The 19,956-nt window shown below is 43.7% G+C and overlaps 1 protein-coding gene across 2 annotated transcripts in view; it reads right to left on the bottom strand.

The window, feature by feature from the left end:
• Positions 1-19,956, bottom strand: part of LOC146188193 (sodium-dependent nutrient amino acid transporter 1-like) — a 351,255-nt gene that overhangs the window by 89,435 nt on the left and 241,864 nt on the right. The gene's annotated exons all lie outside the window — the stretch shown is intronic.

Here is a 19,956-nt window from a genome sequence, read left to right as displayed (position 1 = left end):
ATACAAATTCAAAGCAATGGTAACGCTTGGCAATGCAATCTAGGTTGCAGTGACAGTGATGGATAAGACAGATGTATTACAGAAAGTAACAAATCCTTCCTTCGGACACTTTAAGGATTAGTTCTAATTGGTTTAGCTTAAAGAAACGACTAACCTCGCGTCAGATATCAGCGACCTTCAGCATAAGTCGAAGGCAGTGATTATAATACATAGTAGATAAATAGAAATTCTCTTCTGAACGTCGTTACGGTTCACGTCATAAGCGCGTTGTCTTTTCAGTGCATCGCTGACCCTACAGACAGTGACGAATTGGAGTATGTTGATTAACATACCGATGTACGCCATTTATTTCTTTATAAAATACCCTACGTGCAACTTTAAAAAATTCGATAAAAAATAAAGGGTTTCAGCAAACAAACCAAAAAGCATACAAATCAGATAAGATGAAAATACTTGTTTTTATATAATAAACCTGCATTGGGAGGGGGGGGGGGGGGGGCGAATTCACGAACGCCTTGTCCTGTCTATAAAAGCGGCAGATTTTTGCCAGACATCTCAACACCTCAACATCCCAACAAATATCAGAATATTTATAGTTAATATATGCCGTGCTGATTTAAACAGCGAGTGAAAAATAAGCGCACATTGGCCAGCTTCAAATATTTAGGCTAGTTTAGAGAACAGTTCTAATGCAATTTCCAGCATTATCGAGCTTCCTTTCCGCCATCATATTTTTAGAATTGTTTTCGATGCGTGAAATTATGCGTCTATTTCCGAAAAGAGTGTTCTTGCAAATTTTTTCTAAAAAGACCGAAGTTTCCTAAGTATTAATATTTATATCTCACTTATTCCTGGAAATAAAGAAGTCTTTGATTAACGGCAGCAGTCGTCATGGGTCATGGATGATCCAGGCTACACGCCTCGTGAACTGTTCTCAATTTAGCAGTGGCGAAGACGGCAAGTCGAATGCGATCATCCGGTCGACGTAGGTTACCGAGAGGCTGTCGCATAGAGACCAATAGTGGCGGGTCGAGCGAAACGGGTCGCTTTCGCTTTGGTTATATATGTTAATCCGGTAGAGATTCGCCAATTTTTTTAATTTTTTGTACACAGTATAGCGAATATAAATATCAGCTGTATTTGTTTTGGGGAGTTTTCTATTGTTGCCGCAATAAAACTTAAAAACAGGCTTAACGGGGAAAACATTCAAAAATGTTACAGTGATGGTTTTCGTAGCTTCTTTATTGACTGCTTCCAGACGATCCCATTGAGCTCTTGACAAGTTCTGGACAAAGAAATAGGATGTGCAAAAGGGACGATCACTTAAAAGGAGAACATAGGACAGGCGAAGACCAAATCGCCCAACAACAAGTTCGAATTAACTATTGACAAGTACAAAGAAATAGGATGTGCAAAAGGGACGATCACTTAAAAGGAGAACATAGGACAGGCGAAGACCAAATCGCCCAACAACAAGTTCTAATTAACTATTGACAAGTGCTAAAACTGTGCTTGATAAATCAGGCGTTGCTACAGAACCGCTGTCACCAAAAGTCATGCGACATGGGAGCGACCACAGGCTGATTTTTCTCCTCTCTGTTCTTTCTTGCCTTCTTCATCTCGTTCCTTTCTAATGTGGCTCGGAGTAGTGACTAGCAACGTTTACCCAAAATGCGCCGCTGTCTAGTCTAGAGCATATCTTATTCTACAATAGAAAACAAAACAACACAACACAACAGTGGCACAGTGCATGAAAAACGAGACAGATGAAAAAATGTGTCTGCGCGCACATTTTTATTGCAAAAGCAATACTACTCTTGGTTTCTAGCCTTCAGCGTGGCGCAGCCGCACCCACCTGACGCTGTGGCATCACATCCCACGTGACACTAGGTGAGAGCTGGGCTACCAACTCGAGCGGTCGCAGCCAAGGCGCAGCGCGTGACGTCACACCCCTTGTGGCACAAAAGTGAGAGATGGGCTGGCAGTAGCTGCCAACTTGGGTCCCTCGTTTCACATGGGACGGTTATGTCAGAATCAGCCTGCTAGGACCCTGGCATTCACGTTACGCCTATAGCCCACTAAGGCACGTTCATACGGCTTGGTTAAAGCGTGGCTTTTTGTGTGCGCTGAAGAAGAAGAAAAAAGAGAACAAGAAGAACGCTCGGTCACCCGCAGCTAATCCGTCATTGCTGTCGCAGCCAACGTTCAGTGACTGCTACGAGCAGAAGGCGTGAATCGGCTAAGTATTGGGCGGCTGGTCCTATTTTTCTGGTTTCCCCAGCGCATTTGCGCTTTTCACCGTGCTGATAACGCTCGCAGAGAAATTGCAACTGTAAAGTGATGTCTACGCAGTCTCCCTGCCAGGGGCGCTCCCCCTGGTCGGCTTTCATTATGCCTCACGATCTACCTCTGAAAGCGTTCCAGCGATCTGGCGTTCCAAACATTCCTGTGGCGCTGGTGCCCAAGGATGGCAGATTTATAATTATTAACCCTGGGACTGTTCGAGCTGCTCTCCAGGCAGCCTCTTCCCTTATGACTCGATCGCAGAAGTGAGGCAGTTTTGGCGTGGCGGGGTACTGGGCCGATCTCGAGACCTCAATTGCGTTAAGGATCTGCTTAAATACAATTTATTTGGATCGCTTCAGGTGAGCACCTTTATCCCTACTCATCTTGCATGCACAAAAGGATTGGTCCTAGGAGTAGACTCTTCTTTAACTCCAGCTGAGACCCTCGACCTTCGTTCGGCGTCTGGTGTGGTAGCGGTGTATCGTTGCAGCCGGGAGGCTAATAATACGCGGGTACCAACAGAGTCAGTGATTGCCACATTTGCGGGAACTTCATGTCCGTCAGAGATAAAAGCATGGCCATTGATCTTCCGTGTGGATCCTCTTGAATCTAAGCCACTGCAGTGTACTAATTGCTGGCATTATGGTCACAGTGCTCGTGGTTGTAAGTCCTCCGTGCTGTGTTGCAAATGTGGCGATGATCATCATTCGTCATCATGTTCACAACAAATCAACAAATGCTGCCTTTGCGACGGAGCCCACGCTGCAAACTCCTTGGAGTGTCCATCTCGAAAACAGGAACTTCAAATTCTAGAAGTAATAGATAGAAAACGCTGTTCTCGTCATGACGCTGTAACAGAAGTTAAGGAGCGATTGCACGGTTATACAAGTGTGTCAGCCCGATCAAGTGTGCCTCTGGATACATCAATCTCAAAGGCGATAATGACTGCAGTGGAAGCCTCAATGACTAAAATGGTCGACCGAATAGTTGCTACTGCACAGAGTGTTTTTCTAACGTTCTGTCAGTTCAGCTAACGCAAGCCCTGCAATCAGGAGCAGCCCCTTTCATAGGAAACATGCCCTCTGAAAGCTCTCAACTGCTTGAAAGGACTATTGTTGCTTCGCCTCACAGGACTACTCCTCCAGATGAGGATGGTGACATTAATGACGCAGTGATGGTGGATTCAGAGGTAAGAATTCTAAAACGGTGTGGGTCTCCCATGTCCAACCATTCTTCTCCGCGGTCCCAACCAAAATCAAAGAAACATCAGCATGCATCAAAGCCAAAGGATAATATTTTGGGGCAGGCAGTTGCGGTTGTCCAGGTTTCGCAATCATAGGGGCCCTAAAAGTTATCCAGTGGAACTGTCACTCAATTCTAACAGCTTCAACAGATTTAGTCTAGATTTCTTCTCAATATAATCCATATATAATTATTTTGCAAGAAACTTGGCTAACTGCCGAAAAGCATTTCTATTTACAAAATTATCATTCATTCTGACAAGATCGCCAATCAAAAGGAGGAGGTTTAATTATATTTGTCTGTACAACATTCTGTCACAGGGCTAAGATTTCTTTCCAGCTATCTTCTGTTGATTGTGAGTTATTGGCCCTATACTTTGAAATTCCAGGGCATTCTCCGTTTTCCTTAGTGAATGCTTATTTCCCTAGCGGTGTACAAGATACAAAACCTCTAGATCTGCTATTAGTTAATTGTCAAAACTCAGTTCTTCTGGCTGGTGACTTTAATTCGCATCATGTGTCATTTGGCTACAAGACAGGTAGTTGTGGCAAGCGTCTTTGGGATTGGGTAACACATAACATTTCCTGCAGAAATTCAGGTTTGGCCACTTTCATAAGAAAACACACTCAATCGGTGTTAGATTTAACTTTTACCTCTCCCAGTCTTTTCGTTAATAATTGGTCGAAACTTGGTTGTGGCACCTCTGGTGACCACATACCGATTGCGTTTGATGTTAATCGCCCTGTAACTCCGGCGACTTCTCAATTGAAGTCATTTATCAACTATAATAACTTTCAGTTAACGCTACGCTCTAATTGTGAGTCAGTGACTAACACGGATGAAGAACAAAAATCAAAACTCTTATGCTCGGTGATTGAGGATTGCCGTAAGAAGTCTGAGATCTTGGTACGCAGCTCAAAGGGGAATACTTCAGCTGTTTAGTGGAATGCTGATTGTTCCCGAGATTACAGACGTAGAAAGGCGGCATGGAAAAAGCTTCTCGACAACCAGCGCCCGAAAAACTGTCATGATTATAAGTTCATTGCAGCTACCTTTAAACGTACAGTTGCAAACGCGAAGGACGAGTATGACGTTAAGCATTTTGATTTCCTGTCCAAATCTGGCAACCGAACTGGTCTTTTTGGTTTGTTACGCTCGCGTAAAAAGATTCCGCAATCGCAAAATCTACATTACCTTATTTTGACTCCCCATGAGGCAATAGACACAACTGAAACAATTGCCAAAGGACTGGAGAAGCGTTTCTCGTCTGCACTTCCTTCATGGTCGATACCTGTAATGCCAATGGAACCAGTTAATTATGATCCTCAAATCTCCGTTTCTGAGCTTTCTCCCATAGTTATGAGACTACCAGCCGCTGCTCCCGGTCCTGACAACGTAACTTCAAAAATGCTAAAACTTTTTTTTTGACGAGTCACCTGAGACATTATTAGAGCTGGTAAATTATTCCATCAAACATGCTTGGATACACCCAGAATGGAATCTTGCCAAAATAATTCCTTTACTTAAGAATAAAGGCGGTGCCTTGTCCATTTATATTATTAGACCAATTGCATTAACATCAAACATTGTAAAATTAATTGAAAGAGTCATACTTATACGTATTTCAGACTTCATGAATAAAGAAAATGTCCTAAGTACTTGCCAAATTGGTTTCCGTCAAAAGTGTTCCATCTGGAATGCGCATGCTGACCTCGAGAGTCGAGTTCTTTTAGTGCGGCGCCAGAAAATGCACGCTGCCTTGATAACGCTAGATATACCCAAAGCCTATGATAGCGTTGGACATAACATTCTATTGCAAAAATTAAAATCTCTCCAGTTTCTAAATTATTTAGTAGCCTGGATATCTGATTTCCTCCAAAACCGAGAGTATTACTGTGCATTAAATGGCGTTCATTCTGGCAGATATAAGCAAGCCAGGGGAGTGCCACAAGGAGCAGTCCTCTCACCAGTCCTTTTCAACATACTACTCAGCTCAATACCAGTTAATCATGACGTTCGCACATACGTATATGCAGATGATATTACGTTTTTTGCAACTGCATGGGATATTCAATCGCTTTATCTCCGCTTGCAAACATACCTAAACTCTACTGAGAATTGGTTGTGTGGATTGCGTCCTACATTAAATGTGGACAAAAGCGCGGTCCTCTTATTCAATATAAAAGATTCTGTAAGTGTATCTGTAATGCATCAGCAGCAAATAATACCACAGGTTAAATCATTAAAGTATTTCGGGGTAACTAATGATGATAATCTTTCATGGAAGCCCCACATTAGCCATATTGCTACGAAAGGGGCTCGGGCCGTGGGCATGTTGCGCAGATTTATTCGTCCCCGATCTTGAATGCCGAGAGATGTGCTTTTAATGGTTTATGTTATGTATGTGCGTCCAATTTTAGAGTTCAGTTCAGTCTTGTTTTCTGGTTCAGCAACTTATAAAATTCGACCGCTTGTTCTCTTGAAGCGAAAAGCGCTTCGGTTGTGTCTTGGACTTCCAAAATTTGTTGCCAATAATGTGCTCTACCTTGAAGCCCGGATTCCTCCCTTGATATATAGATTACAAATTCTAACTGTTAAGACGTACCTAAATATATATGAATCAGAGTTACACCTATTTATGTCTATTTTTTGCTGTCAACCGACCTCCTTTTTCAGTGTCCATTGGCCTAAATTTCACACCCCGCAGGTTGTTATGATCAAAAATTTGCTGGACCCTTTAAATGTTTCCCTTCGTAGTATTCTACCCATACAAACCATCGGTTCAGCTGTTGAAATTGTCTTTGACGACATATTCCCGAATAATGCTAAAGACTTATCATCCATTATTCTAAACTGATTATTAGAAGATCATTTAAGAAGCCTTTCTGCTAGTTTAGTAGTAGCTACTGACGCATCTCAATGTAATGAAAAGGCGGGTGTGGGTATATATTGTCCGCATATAACTGGTCTTTTTCTGTACGGTTCCTGACTGCACCCCAATTTTTGAAGCGGAGTTTCTGGCGGTTAATGGTACTTGCTTTACGGACATTAGGCTCCTCTTTTTCTAAAGTGGCTGTAATTTCCGACTCCCTATCATTGTGTTCATCCCTCTCTTCGTCGGTGGATTCTGCAATAGTAAAAACCATTGTCTCCATGATCCCTAGACATTTGAAAATTGTACATATGGTAAAAGTACCAGGCCACAGCAATGTGACTTTAAATGAATATGCTGACAGTTTGGCAAAAGAGTCCCTCAATGGCCCCGTATTATCTATGCTTCCGACGACAGCGTACATCACCGCAGCGAGGTTTCGTATAAACGTTCTATTAAATATGAAAAATGGACATCTTTTAAGATCTGATGACTACCTGCATCTAAATTATTCTTGGAATAGAAAATTGTCATTCACGGCAAGTTGAGATTTCTCTAACAAGGCTGCGATGTCGTATCCCACCTTTAAATTTCTATCTTTATAGGTCTAGTTTGGCACTGTCTCCCGTCTGCACATTTTGCGGTGAACATAAAACATTAGATCCCTTTTTATTGTTTTGCCGCCGCTTCACTACGTTGAGAAGACAGTTGATGGAAAAGCCATTGCAACAGCTTGGCCTTAATTTAAGCAGCCCGACATTTTAATCATTTGGCGCCACCATCCTTGGGCACAGTCACAGGTCTGTTTTTACCGCCATGCAAAATTTTTTACTGGAATCAAATCGTTTGCCTTGCTAAATATTTAAATATCACTTGTTCTACAATTACAGTGTCAATGTCCCGTCAGTGTTACCACTTTTCATTTTATATTTCCCTTATTTCCCGTTTTATTTCCTTTCCTCTACCCCTCAAATCAAATTTTTTTTCTTATGCAATATACTTAAAATATATATATATATATATTTTTTCTTTGCTACCAAATTCTTGGCCGATCCCCCTCTGTGGGTGAACAACGGAAATCTGAGCTAGTTGGTGCATTGCAAGCTCAAAAAAACAGCGCGGCTACTTGGGACAAACATAGAGGAGAATAATGGACAAGCGCTGACTAACAACTGAAGTTTATTCGAAAAAAGCACAGGTAATATACACTTTTTTTCTTCAAGAACCAGGACGCATTGTTTGGGAGCGCATGCGTCCTGGTTCTTGAAGAAAAAAAAGTGTATATTACCTGTGCTTTTTTCGAATAAACTTCAGTTGTTAGTCAGCGCTTGTCCGTTATTCTCCTCTATGTTTGTCCCAAGTAGCCGCGCTGTTTTTTTGATCTTCCCTCTGTGGGTATGTGCCATAAGTTATTTGGACAACAACAACAACAACAATAATGCTTTCGCTCAATATTTGGTTCAGCAGCGTTGAACTCTTGTAATTTTTTTGCTTGTCCAGCTCGATGAGGCGTTAACACTTACAAAGTGTGTGTAAACTTCTCTTACTTTAAGGCCTGGTTTTTTCTATGTAAGGCGGCAGCGTCTATCTGGCATGACGTTATTGGCGCTGGCATTGCGAACGAAAAGGTAAAGGTCATGTCGAGGTCATATAACGTGACCGTCAAAAACAAGGTCATGTCACGCAACCACGTGACATGACCTTGGCCATAGTGTCCAACTTGGGCTTCTCAATTCAGATGAGAGGGTGAGAGAAGTCGAGCCTTCCGAGACCCTTGCATTCTCGCTGCCTATAGTTCACGAAAGTATGTGCGTTCGAATCCATTATAGCTGGGCTTTGTATCTATGTCGCCTAGTCTGTCACAAAGCGTGCTAGCCAAGAATTGTATGCCAATGTGTGCATGTCAGATAATATATTGTTAGACTGGCTGGATGAAATGAGTAACTCGGCGTGTAGAAGAACGAAGAAGTGTGTGGTAGTTGAGGTGGCGTCTTTCTTGGGTGCACCGTTGTTTTGTTTCAAAACTGCTTCACGTGGTGACATCAAGAGCGCTACAATTTGGTGGGGAGTGCGTTTTCGATTCCTCGGCATCGCATGCCATCGACGCGCCCCTGGAGCCTCGTCGTAGCCGTCGTGTTGCTGGACTTCCGCCAGCGCTGGTTACCATGTCGCCGCCGACTGAGCTTAGCTCTGTGCTTCTCACCACTTAAAGTCAGGTGGCGTCCGGCCTTTATCCACCACTCCTGGAGACCCGCCCTTTCGCTGGCGCAGCGGGAGAGCATGCTGACGACTGGGTGCGCCACTACCAAGGGGTAAGCCGGTACAATTGTTGGGACTGCGTCACTCGGCACGATAACGTCGTATTTTCCCTCACTGGAACCACCCTTATCTGCTTTGAAACCAGAGAGGACACACTGACGACAGGGGAGTGCTTTGTCACTAACCTTAAAACAGTGTTTCGGAGACAAGGTAGCGCGCAGAGAATGGGCCGAGCAGACCCTCGTCGATCGTTCCCAGTTGCCCGGCAAGACCGGCGCTACCTTTACCAAACAGGTCCTGAAGTTGTGCGGAACGATAGGCTCTTGCATGTCGGGTGAGTACAAAGTTGGGCATCTTCTCAAGGCATTGCAGATGGCGTCTACAACTTTCTCATCGCTAAAGATGATCTCTCGAGTGTCTCTGCTGTCCTTCGTCACCTCCGCACATTCACAGCACTGAAGACTCGTCGAATAACGCCTAGGTTTGGAAGGCTGACCCATGTGACAACCGTCGCCACCGATGAAGAGCATGTCTCCGCGTACCTGACATCAACTATCTGGCATATCATTCGTGAAGAGCTCCTTCGGCTCTATTCCCATGTCCGGCACACATCACCAGTGTCCGTCCGCCCATCTTTTCTCTGCGAGACTGCCATCGCAGTCTGAATACTCTTCTGTTCACACAGCACACCCTTCCTCTTCCAACGAATGGTAGAAATATTTCGCAAGCACTGTATTTTTTTTTCAGCTACTCTAATCAGCGTAACGAGCTACTCTCGCGAAGACGTAGGCGACCATCGAGGTTTACAGATCAGCGCGACCCTGGCTATTATCAACACTATGACATTGAGTACTTTCAGGACCAACCCCTTCTCTGTCCTGCTGCCGTCTGGTACCGGTGCGGCATCCCGGACATCCTCAAGACAATGCCACAGCCGCCCACTAACACGGTATGACCGAGCAACGTGCCCACGGATGGCCACTGATTACCTAATTGACACCTCTCGGTACTCGGCGCCTCCTATATACTTCCAGTTTCAGCCCGGTGTCGTCGGAAACCACTCCCCAGCTTCCGACTGGAGCATGACTCCACCGCCCGCATTTCATGCTCGCCGTTCACCGCCCGCGCGGCGTCGCCCCCAGTTACTACCACGGGAAAACCAGGTGCCGCGGCCGGTGAAGATGAGGCCGTCGTAGAACGATCGTAGAACCGTATACTGGGCTGCACGGGCGAGATCAGTGTTCATGGCGGCCTTCCGCATGGCTTCGAGGGATCTCTTGTTTGTGATGACGCTTTTTATGTGTGCGACGGTACCGTTGTGCCTTCGATGTCGGTGCAGTGCGTTCCGGTTTCATGCTCTCGCAGTGCGACCGGAGCTTTTGATTCGACCGTGACGCCTAATTACTGGAACTGCGCGAAAACATATCTTCTGGTCCCTCAGTGTTTGGTGTCGGTAACACAGGGCTGCACGCGATTGTGTATCATTAATTGCTCCACTCAGCAAGCTCTTTTAGCAGCTGGCATGAAGTTTGCCGCTTGTAGTGAAGACGTGCCAACGTCAGTGGCCATGGTTACAGATGCACCAGAGCGTCATGTCGCAATATCTCCAGTGAATTCTGAACTCTGCTGTATGGTTAGCAACTCCCTTAATGCAACAGAGCGTGATGTTCTGGAAGATCTTTTATCGAAGTGTTCATTAGTTTCTGACTTCTCAAAAGCCATGAGCTCGCGCTCGTTTCCTTTGTCACGCATCAATAATCGCATTGACAGCGGATATGCGCACCTCATTTGCGAAAAATCGTACCGTGTAGCGCCGCCCGAGCGCAAGGTAGTCAATGAGCAGGGTGTCATTCAAGAGTCGTGCAGTCTATGGGCGGCTGCTGTAGTTCTTGTGTGAAAGAAAGATGGCGCATGGCGATTTTGTGTAGAGTACCACCGCCAGAATTCAGTCACTAAAAAGGGCGTCTATCTGCTTCCCCGCACTATGACGGCAATGACTGCTTGTACTCTGCGTCACACTTTTCATCTGTAGACCTGCGGTCGCAATACTGGCAGATTCCGATGCATCCGGCAGATAAGAAGACCACCTTCATCATTCCCGGTGGATTGCTCGAATTTAATTTAATGCACTTCGGTTTGTGCAATGCGCCTGCGACATTTGAAAGATTCATGGATTCTATATAACGTCGACTAAATTGGGAGGTATGTACGTGCTATCCGGACGACGTAGTCATCTTTGGCCGAACATTCAAAAAGCATAACGAGCGCCTAGTGCTCGTACTGGACTCCTTGCGCCAAGCTGGCCTCGTTCTGAACTCAAAGATGTGCCGTTTTGGTGAACGACAGGCGTTGGTTTGGTCACCTCGTCGATGGTGAGGGCGATTGGTCTGATCCTCAGAAGACCGTAGCCGTTGCCACGTTTCAGCAACCTCGGAATGTGAAGAAGCTGCGCAGTTGTTTTTATGTATACTTTGTTGCTATTTCTGACACTTCATTCCTCGTTTATAAGGCGTGGTCTACCTACTCATGTGCATATTACAGAAAGAAGCTCCATTACAGTGGATATCTGAGTGCGACTCCTCTTTCCGGCAATTGAAGTTCCTATTAACGTCGCATCCTATTTTACGGCATTCCAACCCTCGTGCTCCAACGTAAGAGCATGCCGGCGCAAGTGGCATAGGCGTTGGTGTTGTCCTCGTTCAGCACTATGATAACCACTAACATGTGATTGGTTACGCCAGTCGCACCCTAAAGCAAGACATAGCACAATTACACCAAAACTGCGCAGGAGTGTCTAGCGGTTGTTTTCGCCGTGCAGCGATTTCGCTGCTACCTGTAGAACGTCCTTTTGTAGTAGAAACAGATCACCATCCCCTAGGCGGGTTACTCAATCTCCGTGATCCGTCTGGCCGCCTGCCCGCTGGACACTTCGCTTACAAGATTACGACTATACAACATTTCATATAAGTGTGTCCGACGGGACGCTGATGAGGACTGCCCCTTCCGGTTGTCGTATGCCACGACAATATGTGACGCGGACAACTTCGAAAATTACATCGCTGCTTTATCTACGACCTTTCCCGATTCTCGCGCCTTCCGAACAGGGCAACACAGCGACTAGCACCTAGAGCCGTTCTTGAATACTGCTCAGTACATAACCTCGAACAGCCAGTTTTGTCTACGTGATGGCCTACTATACACGAAGGTTTACTCGGACACTGGCCGTCGGTTCCTATTGGTAGTACCTGAAATCTTACATCTTTCTGTTTTACGCGTCATGCATGACGATCCAGCTTCCGGACACCTGGCATCTGCGAGAACTTTGCAACCGCACTCAGGAGCAATTCTACTGGCCCCGCATGCGCCACACGAGTGACCAGTACGTGGCCAACTTTCCTGAGCGTCAAAATCGCAAAATTCCTACTGGTGTAGCCCTCGGAATGCTTCACCCTGTAACGCCGCCCAAGGCTCCTTTTCAAAAAGTCGGAGTTGACCTTTTGGGTGTTTTCCCAAAACCGCAGGAAGGCAATCGTTGCATTGTTGTATGTGTGGGCCATCTTGCTCGCTACTCTGAGACGGCCGCTCTTCCCACCGCTGCAGCGGACTATGTCTCTCTTCTTATGCTCCAGTCAGTCATCTTGCGACATGGTCCCCAGAGAGTTGTGGTAATTGCGACAGAGGCCGATTGTTTACTGCCGATGTAATCTACATTTATGTGCATCTGATTTCAGACATTCGACCCTTTGCCATCCTCAGACAAATAGTTTAACAGCGCAACAGCAGAACTTTCACCAATATGCTTACAGCGTACGTCGCTTCGGGCCATAAAAACTGGGACTGTGTTCTCCCATTCAATACTACGCATTCAACACTGTCACGCATGAGACCACAGAATACAGTTCGCTTTTCCTCCTGTACGCCCGATTCCCTATACTCACCATCGACACCGTCCTCTCATTTGCCACTGAGGAAGGCCCGTGTTTAGCTAAAGCTCTTTACCTGGCTGAAGAAGCGCGGCGGATAGCCCGACTATGGACTTTGGCATCACAAGACCGATCAAACGCTCGCTATGACACCACCATCGCCAGATCACCTATCTCCCCTGTAACCTAGTCTGGCTTTGGAAACATATGAGAAAGCGCTGCTTACACCGGAAAATGCTGGGAAGCTACACTGACTCATACGTGAACTTAGAACGGCTCGGCGAACTGAACTACCGGATTTCGCGTCTTACGGGCAAGTGGGCGACGTTCAGCGCAACTGAGGTGACGCATGTCTGCTAATTGAAGAAGTGTAATTGTCGTGACAACACCTGACTCTCCCGGAGGGCTTTGTTTGCAAAATGGGGATAAATATTACAGACTAAATGAAGAAAAGAAGGAACTCGGTGTGTAGGAGGACGAAGAAGTGTGTGGTAGTTGAGGTGTCGTCTTGCTCGGGTAAACAGTTGTTTTACTGTCTCAGTAACGTTGCTTTACGTGGTGACATCAAGAGAGCTACAATATTCAGGAATTAAGGAATTGACCATTAAACGAGTGGTGAAGTGCATGTATACAAACGTGGATACACATTAGGAGTTCCAGTAGGGATCCATTAATGCTGTTGCTTCATACACTTTAAGGCGGAGCTTAAGTGTCCCCTCTTGATATTGTTTTTTGTTAGTGTTAGCCTCTGTTGTTTTTTATCCCGCATCGGAATGAGAGCCCTTGAAGATCGGACTTAGCTTCTTCCGTCGGCTTCAGCTGTTATCCGTTACTGGTTTCACCAGTTACTGTACAATGCATGATATGCACTATATGTAATAAATCTGGAATGCACAAGTTTGGCTTGTCTTCAAAGGCTCGCAGGTTGCAGCAATTTCAAGAACAGCTCATACGAGACCACACTACGCTACAAAATACTTCCATAATAAAGTAAAATGCACTCAGTTATTTCTTACCAGCAGAAACTTTTTTTCGGGGGGGGGGGGGGACGGCAAAAATATTTCGAGAGCAGAACCTCACTATCGGTATGAAATCATTGTCTCACCATCCCTTGCTAAACATCTTATGGTGGTAGTAATTTTCTGACCGCGTCTTGAAGAACCTCATTGGCAGCAATAGGAGATTATTTTCCTTTCGTCGAAAATAAAATAACCCAACTCCCACCAAGCAGTGCTCTATAAGGTCAACTTATTTATTAAAAATGCGGCATACGTCTTGCTAAGAATGTGAATAAGAGGCTTTTTTCGAAATATTTCGACCAGCAAGTTCCTTTTTAGATTGGTTGTTAATTTGCGCGAAAGCAAAAGATACGCCGCACTGGCAATATACGAAATGCAGGTATTTCGAACAGCTCTGGAATCGCTTCGAAAGGAAGGAAGTTCAAGGAGGTAACGTACATATGCGTAAACGTTTGCAGTCAAGTTGAGAAAAAAAAAAACTACTTTCTTCTGCGCAACACCCCGCCATTAACTCTACTACTGGCGCCCTCATGCATTGTATGAGAGAGTTGGTTTTCGCAGACAACGCATAATCTCTTTCGTAATTGCTGATACTGCGATACCAATAACTAGATATGCAGGTAGAATATCAAGTAGCAGTTAAGAAAACTGCGGTCACTGAATGCTCTATTTATTTTGCTGCATTAGTAGAAAATTATTAGGGTCAAGAATTATTTTCTTAATCGGATATGACGATCGTAATTGTGAGAACGAGAAGACAAGCAAACATCGCCCTCATTTTGATAGCAGCTCAGATTTCGCCAATGCATGATGGCAAATCTTTCATTGTAGCCTTGTATACATATGAGCCTGACGAAAGCGGGTAAAGTAGGAGGGAGCCGTCTGCAGGGCTGAGCCAGCACGACCCGTCCGGGTTTTTATCTTATGCAAGTGAACCTTTGCACCTCAGCGTAAGAGCCATATTGATATTTGTAATGAATAAAGAATATGCGTAACTTTTGTGGAAGCCAAATTTTTTTGGTGAATTGCCTCTCCGTTCCGTGTGGGCCCGTGCACAGGCAGGGGTCGTCACAACTGTCATAGCTTAATAGAGAGCTGCTTTATATACCAGTTCAAAGAAATGGTAACTGTTCGGATCCTTATTCTAGTTTGCAATGACAGTGACGGACCGGACAGAGAAGTTGCAGAACGCACAAGATCTTCCCATCGTACATTTTGCAGATGAGTTAGTTCTACTTGCTTGACCTTAAAGGCCCATGATAAGCTGTTTACTAAAATAAAATTTGCGCACGAGCAATAGGTATTCCCCAGTCGTCTCATCAACGAAAGAATGTTAAAGTTAGCTTCAATAACACTGAAGATATTGGCGATCAAAAGTGGCTCTCCTCCTCTCTATCCTTAAATAAGCGTATGCCGGAGAGCAAGAGAAAATAAAGAAAACGAATGATGGCGGCTCCTTACCCCACCCCGTTCCGCCCTCGCTACGAGGGAGCGTCCAATAAGTGGGCGCATCCAGAAAGCCACCTTGACGTCATCGGTGAAGGCGAGCACGGGAAGTGTCGCTCCAATCGGTTGCGAGCGGCCGCCAGGGGTGCTTTCTTGAAAATAATTTGTAAATTACAGGTTGAACGCAGAGCTTATATATTTCACTCGAATACCCACACGACTATCTGTATTGATTTCTGGCATTAGAGTATTACCGCAATTATAGTTTCAGTGCCCCTTTAAGGAAGCGGTTAAACTCGCGTCAGATATCAACGAGCGTAAGCATAAATCGAAGATTGTGAACTGATATTTAATAAAAAATAGATACATAGAATTTCTTCTCCAGGCATCTGAATGATCTGCGTCATGAGCGGTTTCTCTTTTCCTTGCATACCTGACCATATTGTAGACTATGGCATATTGGAGTATGTAGGTCCACATACGACTGGCGCAAAATATTTCAGGAATATCCTGCATGCATCCTAAATAATTAAATTAAAAGGAAATATTTTCAGTTGGCAACATGGAATCAGAAAATGTAAATAAAAATAAAATGGAAATACATATTTTATTTCACAGTTGTACAGATTACCAACATGTGGGCAAATGAAAAAGCGGAATATTCCATTAGGCACCACAGCATCATGACTCATAAAAACATCAGCAAAGAAAAGGAATACTATGAACAACATGTGTCGCTCTAATATAAATCGTGACTAGAAGAAATGAATGGATATTAGCCAGATTGGGCGAGCAGTTTTCATGCAGTTTCCACGCTCTCCGAGATTCCGTTTCATAATAATGTTAAAGTTGTTTTTTGGGACACGAAAGTAGACGTGCATCTGCAGCAAGATGGGTATTACGATTTGTTTTTCGCATGAGAACCGAAGTAATTTAATATATATTATTTATTTCAACAATCATTTATGTCCTGGCAGGGAGGGGAGAAAAACGCATTCTCTCAATACAAGAGCAGCTGCATAGCAATACAAAAGAGAACAATAAAATTTTCTAATGTTGTACATATAAAATCTAAAATAGCTTACAAAGTGCATTGTCAAAATCAACAGCCAATATCACTCGTACAGGCTGGGCATTCCATTCGTCAATTGTTCTCGGAAAAAAAGAAAATTTAAAAGCGATTTTGTGCGTGAAGTATGGTGCTAAAGTGTGATTATGATGACGACGAGGTCTAAGAGTTTCTAAAAAACCGCACTTAGGGTGCTGGAGAGATTCCTAGCTTTCCATGAATCAGTTGAAGGGAAGATAGGCGGGCTATCTTACGTCTGACGTTGAGAGGTTAATTATTGTTTGCTGCTATTAACGACGATGGCGAATCAGTTTTGTTGCACCTTTTAAATATAAACCGTGCTGCGTGTCTCTGTGTTTTCTTCTAATTCCCTTATGCTTTTTTTTGAATGGTAGTCCCGAATGATGATGGCATATTCAAGACTTGGCCTTACGAGCGTATTGTAGGCTAATAGCTTGCAGCTGCTTGATGCGCCCCTAAGTTTATGGCGAAGAAGGCTAAGTTTACGCAAATCTCAGGATTTAACGTAGCCTATATTGTCATTCCATCTTAGTTGCGAATTTAGTACAATGTTCAAGATACACCTTGGCGCTTCTTTAACTTCAATGCCATTATTACAATAGTTGAAGGAAACGGGATTTTTCTTCCTTGTTATCCGCAAGATCACAGCCTTCTTAGTATTTATTTCCATGTCCCAATTTTCACTCCCGGAAAGCACACTAAGCAGAGCATTATCTAAATGTTCCTGGTCAGAAACGGAAGATATATGAGTATATATCATGCAGTAAGCAAATAACTATAATATTTTACTTATTCCAACAAATGAAGCCTTAAAATGTTACGCACGATTCCGCATAGAAACTTTCAAAATGCATGAAAAAAAAAAGAAATGCGCTGGCCTACCTTAGTTTTATTTCTATCCATTATTTTTAAACAGTCAGTAACTGCAAACTAGATAAATTATATATTTCTCTTCCAGCCATCTGAATGCTCAACGCCACAAGTACTTTGTCTTAGCAACAAATTCAGGATCATATTAAATATATTGGCGTGTTATGGTACGCAGGAATACATACAGAAAAGCACCAAATATTTCGGACATTACACGTGCCTTAAAAAGTTAAATAAGTATAAAAACTCATCTAACGAGCAAGTACTTGAACGAAAATTCAAATAATAATAAAATGAAAACACTTGTACCCTTTTTCACCGTTATATTGAACAGAATAGTAGCACCTTCTCTGCAAACAGCGGAATTTCCATTAGGCACCACGACATTATGACTCGTATAAAATATAAACAAAGCAATGTAATCTTAATAGGTGATATACGTCGGCACAAATCGGAACTGTAAAATAAATAAATGGAAGTTAGACAGCTTCAAACATTAAGCCAACTTGAGCCAACGCGTCTGATGCAGTTTCCATGCTCGCCGAGCTTCAGTTTTATAATATTCTTAAAGCTGTTCAACAGATGCAAAAATAGACGTGTATCTACGGGAAAAGACTTCTTGTGAAATTTCTTTCGCATGAAGACCGAAGCAATGAAAATAACATTTCTGCTCATTACTTACTCATTCCAACAAATGAAGCCCTTGAAATGTCATGCACGAGTCCGCATAACAACTTCCGAGATGACGAACATAAAAAAAATACAGATGTCCTTATCAAGTTTATAGTTTCCTTTTTGTCGGTTGTGTTTAGGCAATGACTTGCGGCCAGCGAGTTATTTTTGCTATCTTATTACCAAGTTCAGTTACTGTATTGTTTCAAAAACTAGCGATAAGGACACTGAATTCGGCATTCGAAAAATTAATGAGGAAGCTTTTCTCGATGGATAACCACGCATTTCTTCACATTGAATTTCGAAAAATTCATGAAAAGATGTTTTCAGGGTTGTTTTCACCGGCACGCAAAAAAAAAAACAAAGGCCGCACACTTCATTTTCCATTTTAATGGTATCATGCGATGTTAATGGCCCTGATCTGCGGCTCCTATTGTGGGTGCTCGTTCTTATACATGCACTTTGTTACCCCTTGATATCTAGTCCTTTAATCCATGCCACTACTACCTCGCACATATTCATTATCATTTAGTACTAGGCTACCTTGTTATGTGCACTAACACTGGACATAGATATCTATAAACCCTTTTAACCGAGCCTTACGGAGTTGCGTGCATGACGTAAGAGTCGCGTGTCTTATTCCTCGCTCAGCGGTGCAGTAAACGTCATTTCCAGCTCACTCAACCATCTGAAAGTATAAGCCTGAGTCACTCACACCTTTAAATTCAGAAAAATAGCAACTCTTCCTATATCATATGATCAAATGACGTTCCGTAATCTGCTCAGCAATCAGTACGCGGCAATATAACCTGACAAATACCACCTGCTAGAGCCATGCCCGAGACTTTTCTCTCAGAACTCCGCCGATAACGCTACATTTTTTGCTATACGGGCCCAAGTGCAGTCGATGGTGCAACTGCCCTGCAACCTTCTCTTTTCCACCTGCGCTGCAGTGTTCGCTGCTTAATTCTGCTTTTACCCAAGTGGGACACGTAAGATTACACCGCACTTGCGCTATTGATTGGCGGGTCTGGGTGCAGTGCTCAGAGCGCGAGTTATTCGAAAGCGCGCGTATTTTGGCACCGTTTGTTGAGCCATAGCACCAAGCGCTTTCTAAATTTCTAAAAGCTGATAAGACCGTTACTAGGGGCCATCTACAAATATCTTAAATGCAACTTGTGAGCTAACTGCAATAGATAAGTGTAGATATCTGAAATTAGTTAATCAGCTTATTAGGTAACATTATTCCCCGGCTTCTGATGTCCGCTAGCACTGGCATGATTCAGCAGCGCATACCGTCTTCATATCTCAAAAGGCTATCTTTAAAACTAGTGGTCGGGTTCCTTGAAACACTTGGCGTTTAACTAAAGTTCTCTTCTCACTCTATGAGCCAATCCTCGCTTTGTATGACTGTATGCTGTAGGGTTGAACAATGCCTGCTTAACTATATCGCATCTCTAGCTAAACAACTGAATGTGATATGAATTTCTTTCTGCCCGGCGGCTGTACTGTTTCGTATCCTTTCTTTCTGATCAGCTGCTCAGACCTTGACTTTTCGTCAGTATTACTAAAAATCTTCCTAAACTTTTTTCCAAACTGCCCTAAATTTCTCGCTAGTTACGTCATCAATATAGTACACAGCCTCAACCCACTTACGGCTGTGCCCTCCTTCGTCCTGTAAAAAATATTGTTTCATTCAGCATTTCTGCCCAAGCGGCTCATGTCATCATTCAGGATGTTTCAGGACCGTCCTTATTCTTCAACAGAGAACCAATCATGCAACTGCCAAAGACATCTTTGTGTCTTTCATGAGCTCATTGACACATAAATTGACTTGTCGAGACGCGTCACACTTTTCCTTTGATCAATTCAAGCATCAGGCTTTGTCCTGTTTAATGCGCTGCGCTCTGCCGACGAATATGTGTCCAACTAGACAAGTTTTTATTTCCGTATCTTCCCCGCCGTCTGCCGCGCATAGAAAAGATATATATCAAACGTTCTTCAAGAGGAGCAGCAATTGCCATTGAAATTACTTGTACACATACGTGCTCACGTACGAGGGGAGCGCATAAAACTTTGCAACTGACATATGAGCAAGCCTTCAAAGGTTCTTATATGCTTAATCATCTTTCCAGCCGAACAATATCTCACGGTAAAATATTCCGGTTTCTTCCCTGGTCCTCATTAGCCGGTGGAAGACTGCGTCCTCTCACGATTTTAATCTTGAATAAAAGAGCCTGAGAAGTTCCTCCAAATAAATTCACGGCAGTGTGGTAA

The sequence above is a fragment of the Amblyomma maculatum genome, chromosome 5 (assembly GCF_055883805.1).
Source record: "Amblyomma maculatum isolate TAMU_Amacu chromosome 5, ASM5588380v1, whole genome shotgun sequence".
In the NCBI taxonomy this organism is placed as follows: Eukaryota; Metazoa; Arthropoda; class Arachnida; order Ixodida; family Ixodidae; genus Amblyomma; species Amblyomma maculatum.
The sequence above is the reverse complement of the archived record's forward strand: the minus strand, read 5'-3'. Positions and strand labels throughout refer to the sequence as shown.